The sequence below is a fragment of the Schistocerca gregaria genome, unplaced genomic scaffold, assembly GCF_023897955.1.
Source record: "Schistocerca gregaria isolate iqSchGreg1 unplaced genomic scaffold, iqSchGreg1.2 ptg000240l, whole genome shotgun sequence".
In the NCBI taxonomy this organism is placed as follows: Eukaryota; Metazoa; Arthropoda; class Insecta; order Orthoptera; family Acrididae; genus Schistocerca; species Schistocerca gregaria.
In genome coordinates this window covers 4,675,674-4,681,630 of record NW_026061752.1, presented here as the reverse complement: position 1 = coordinate 4,681,630, position 5,957 = coordinate 4,675,674, and positions in this window count along the sequence as shown.

The following is a 5,957-nucleotide window of genomic DNA, read 5'->3' as shown; positions in this document are numbered from 1 at the left end:
TATGTGAGAAATACATCTATAAAATGTAATTCAGACTGCCTCGTCCCACCTTATGCTGTACCGCTTTGGCAAATGCTTTATCTGCGCCATTCGCCTTAATCGCATCTGAGAGTGATTCTTAAAAAAACGCCTTTCGCTAATTGTTCGTCATCACAGGTACTGTTTGCTATACGGCCACGACGCGCAACTGATTTCCAAAATTCATCTTTCTCCTGTGAGGATGGAACTTACGACCCCTGGTTTATTAGACCAGTGCTCTACCACTGAGCTAAAGAGGCGCGGCCTAGCGGTACTCTTGGGTACTTCGTCCTTACGGTCGTCTGCATCATCAGACTTTAGCTGACAACACTTCATATTACCGGCTAATATTTGCAGCTATGGCGACAAATTACTGCTTGACTACACATCTGACACGTAACCGATGTGCTCTCCAAACAACAACACTTGCATTTCAGAACATGTCTTTCACACATGTCTACAAAATCACCTTCACCTTCAAATACAGCTTCCTTGCGACTGACAGAGACGTAGGCAAAGTTTTAAGTTGCTATTTCCATTAAATCTCGTTAATCAGAAAAACGGTAATTTACACTTGCAGCGGAACAAAATTCCGCTCCGCCCAGCGTTTGGCTCGAACCCACGACCCTGGGATTAAGAGTCTGACGCTCTACCGACTGAGCTAGCCGGCTACCTCGGTGAATACCTGCCGGGTAGCACGTCACACAGTACTCGTTTGGGTTGGGTGGTCCCATACAGAATCTCTCCATGATGCCTAATGTTTTCCTAACGTCACACTCGTCACGTACTTCACTTTTATGTCATAATCATTTCTGAGAGGTAAAGAAATTGCATGACAACATGCAGAGCTAGTGGCGTCAAAATTAACGCACATACTTTATGTGACTCAAAAGCCGAACGAGTTACTTTCCGACGTTGTTTTAGATGTGCAAGTGATAGTCAAAACTCGCTGTGTCGGCACTCTGCCGACCATTTCGCTAGTTAACACCGGTCTTGTTGTGTGTGTTTCAAGCTCAAGAGCATCTCCAAGCAAAAAATGGTCAACAGCAACATTCAGACGGTTTCGTACTGCTCAATTGCTACATTAAAACGTTATGTTTCTTTTTCAGAACTGGAAAAACACAAGCGTGACAGCATTCGAACCTGTAATCTTCAGATCCGAAGTCCGACGCCTTATCCTTTAGGCCACACGGTCACTGACGACCAACATTTACATGTATACGACTCATCTCGAAACGCTCACACCCCTGAGGATTTGTGTTTTCGTTCTACACAGCCGCTGCCCCTTGCTCTTTCCCACCCATTCGTTACATTCAACCTCTGACGAGACCGACCAAATATAGACTGTGAAACAAGACCACACACTTTGTGCATTCGGAATCGAAGGCAGGGCGTCCCTCGCCGCATTTGCTACGATTGCCATTTGCTACTTCTGCAGAAGCGGCGGCGGCGGCGACGACGACGACGACGACGACGACGACGACGAATATCGCGAGAGGCTCTGAGATATGTGAGAAATACATCTATAAAATGTAATTCAGACTGCCTCGTCCCACCTTATGCTGTACCGCTTTGGCAAATGCTTTATCTGCGCCATTCGCCTTAATCGCATCTGAGAGTGATTCTTAAAAAAACGCCTGTCGCTAATTGTTCGTCATCACAGGTACTGTTTGCTATACGGCCACGACGCGCAACTGATTTCCAAAATTCATCTTTCTCCTGTGAGGATGGAACTTACGACCCCTGGTTTATTAGACCAGTGCTCTACCACTGAGCTAAAGACGCGCGGCCTAGCGGTACTCTTGGGTACTTCGTCCTTACGGTCGTCTGCATCATCAGACTTTAGCTGACAACACTTCATATTACCGGCTAATATTTGCAGCTATGGCGACAAATTACTGCTTGACTACACATCTGACACGTAACCGATGTGCTCTCCAAACAACAACACTTGCATTTCAGAACATGTCTTTCACACATGTCTACAAAATCACCTTCACCTTCAAATACAGCTTCCTTGCGACTGACAGAGACGTAGGCAAAGTTTAAAGTTGCTATTTCCATTAAATCTCGTTAATCAGTAAAACGGTAATTTACACTTGCAGCGGAACAAAATTCCGTTCCGCCCAGTGTCTGGCTCGAACCCACGACCCTGGGATTAAAAGTCTGACGCTCTACCGACTGAGCTAGCCGGTTACCTCGGTGAATACCTGCCGGGTAGCACGTCACACAGTACTCGTTTGGGTTGGGTGGTCCCATACAGAATCTCTCCATGATGCCTAATGTTTTCCTAACGTCACACTCGTCACGTACTTCACTTTTATGTCATAATCATTTCTGAGAGGTAAAGAAATTGCATGACAACATGCAGAGCTAGTGGCGTCAAAATTAACGCACATACTTTATGTGACTCAAAAGCCGAACGAGTTACTTTCCGACGTTGTTTTAGATGTGCAAGTGATAGTCAAAACTCGCTGTGTCGGCACTCTGCCGACCATTTCGCTAGTTAACACCGGTCTTGTTGTGTGTGTTTCAAGCTCAAGAGCATCTCCAAGCAAAAAATGGTCAACAGCAACATTCAGACGGTTTCGTACTGCTCAATTGCTACATTAAAACGTTATGTTTCTTTTTCAGAACTGGAAAAACACAAGCGTGACAGCATTCGAACCTGTAATCTTCAGATCCGAAGTCCGACGCCTTATCCATTTTTTTTTTTTTTTGTTTCTTTTGATCTATTTTTTACGACCCCTGCTTTATTAGACCAGTGCTCTACCACTGAGCTAAATTTTTTTTTTTTTTTTCGTCTTCCTCCTCTGAGGATGGAACTTACCACCACTTTTTTTTTTTTTTTTTTTTTTTTTTGTAAGGAACTTGGCAGCATGAGGCAGGCGGAGGCAAAGCGGGCAGGGGTCAAAATCTCGAGGCCTGGCCGCGATGTCTCCACCCAGTCCTGTTGCTGAGGCGTGTCTTTATCATAGTTTTCAATAAGAAATTTTACAACTTGTGTATACGTAGATTATGCTGTTTTGCCTTCGAAATCCTGAACCAAAAGATGCTTCATTTGAAACAAAAAATTTATGTCATGCCGAGGCAATAGAGATTGAAGGTTATAGCTTTAGTGCTTTTTTTTTTTTTTTTTTTTTTTTTTTTTTTTTTTTTTTCTCATCCACTGCTTCTCGGCAACCTAGCATATTTCTTTGTAATATATAATAAAGTTGTGGGAAGTAGTGGACCCTGAACCTGTATATTATTTTTTTATAATTTCTGTTTAGTTTTTTTTATTGTTATTATTATTATTTTTGTTTGTTTGTTATTTTTTTATTGTAAAAGAAAAATCTTCATGGAATGTGAAGAAGGAATTTTATGTTAAGGCACTAATTCCATAGCCTCCTTTCCTTCTTGAGATTAATAATAATAATAAAAAAGTATGTTCCCTTCCATGGAAACAAATGAGACTTCCTTCTCAGTCATAAAATGAATGTATAAGAAAACAATTTATCTTTAACCCTGCGATACTGGCTTTCGGCTTCGGCTTCTTCTGTGCAATAAACAAAATAGCCTTCGTTGCCAGCAGAAGATAAGTGATTGTAATATGAAACTGTAAAAGTGTACTTCTCCCCAATTGTTTTTGTTTAAGCGTCGTTTCGCTTAAATAAACGATTTTTGTTTATCTCGTTGGCTTGTCAACCAATGCCCAGTCGCTCGAATACAATTTTAAGCATATTGCCGTAGTTTTTCTTGTGGTCTTTATATTTCAGGGCGTTATAAAAAGCACACTTCAAGTACATGTAAAAATCAGTGGAATTGTCATTTCCCAGGTGATTAATTACGTAATTCACATAGTGTCCCATTAACCAATGGACCGAGTTGTTTTTTGCTGCTGGAAAATAGCAAGTCTGAGGCCTGAGGAATGTAACAGGGGGAAAATTTTCCACCGAAGATCTCGTAAGAAAAGCCAGTTGTTCCCTAATCCAATTACAGAGTTGTAGATTGCCACCGCACGTGAATCTGTGCACTAACGTGTCGATCAATTTACATTTGAGACATAGGTTCGTGACGCTAACGCCGATTGCATGTAACCTTTCATTGGTGCTTACGGTCTCATTCACTGTTTTATACCACGCTGACTTGACGTCCGATGGTAGACCACGCATATTAATATTTTTCCATATGGCGTCCCAATCAGTGTGTGGGTATTTACTTTCCAATTTGTTTCTCCCCTCCATTTTCTTTCGATGGGACAGAATATCGCGGGCCGTGATCCGTCGTGAGTTGATGATGACACCGCCGAGATAGCTGAATTCCACAAAATATACACGAACGTACTGGAGCCGGTTATTTATTTTTTGCACATTCACCGGCGCCTGTAAACTGGCAGGCCTGACAACTTCAAATAATTTAGTTGTAATGCTATCAGCGTGGTCGCTAAGGATAGTGGCGGTCCTTTTTATAAAAAGCGCAGACGCCTTATTTCTGATGTCAACTAACCCCAAACCTCCATTCCTGGGATCTAAGGTCGCAGTTTTTGCGTCGACTCTGAATATATCCCCTCTCCAAAGATAGCTGGCAATGGTAGACATTATCTTTTTTCCAATCATTTTCGGTAGTGGGAAGATCTGTGCTATAAAGTAACTCCTGGAGAGAATGCAGTGGTTAATGAAAATCACCCTCTGAACTTGGTTCAAGTTACGGTGGAGGTTTTCTCTTGTTGTTCCAAGAAGTTGTCCCGACGTATTTCTCCAATTGATAGCTGCCATTTTTAACGGACAAGGTGTCAGTGTTATTCCTAGTGCTTTGCATTGGGTGACCATTGTGGCCCAGGCTAAGGTGGTATGTTGAAAACCCCGCAGGTTTAGGAGTTTGCTTTTGTTTGCGTTGACACCTGCTCCGGAGACTCTACAGTACTTTTTAATTAGCGTTTCCAATTTCAAAATGTCGTCGGGATTTCGCAGGACGACTCCGACATCATCGGCATAGGCGTTTATGACTGTTCGGTGACCAGATAATGTGATGCCAGTTAGAGTGGCATGAACACTGCGGAGGAAAGGTTCTAAGGAAAGCACGAATAGGAACATGGAGAGGGGGCTTCCTTGAGGAACGCCGCGCCTGATCTGAATCTGCTTTGTCCTCTGGCAGTTAACTGATATACAAGCGCTGATGCCTGTTGCAACATTGCTGATCACACTTACGACTCGCTCATTAAAACCTATTTTGTTCAGTGTGGCACTAAGGAATCTATGATCCACACGATCAAATGCTTTCTGGAAGTCAATAAACATGATAGCACATTTTATGGTGGTCACAGCAGTGATGGCAATTATATCTCTATATTCAGCTATGCTTTTGAAAATGCTCTTGGTAGGCACACAGGACTGGTATGGACTTACTATCTTTTTGGCCAACTGAGAGAGTCTGTTGTTTAAAATTCTGCCGATGATTTTATAATCAGAGTTTAACAGGGAGATAGGACGAAAGTTGTTGAGGTTTCTTTTTGCAGCATTTTTTGGGATTAGTACTATTGTGCTCTCTTTAAAAACAGCAGGTAAATGCTTTCCCTGAAGCACCTCGTTCGTCATTCGGGTAAACATGTCACCAATCAGTGGCCAGTATCGTTTATAAAATTCAACAGACAAACCATCCGGTCCCGGCGATTTCCTCAGAGGAGATTTGCAGATGATTCTGTGGATATCTTCGTTAGTACACTCAACGAGAAGGTCTTCGTTTTCCTCGTCCGAGACCTGTGGAGCTATGTAACTAAGGAACTCATCGAAGGACTCTTCACATACCGGGTTGGCAGTGTATAGGTCTTCGTAATATTTGTGCACTGCATTGACGATGTCTCTCTGAGTCGTGAGTGTCTCGCCAGTTTCAGACTGAAGTCCATCAATGAAGGTGCGTCTCCTGTTTCTTTCGTGCTTCAGTAGATGGTACAAGGAAGC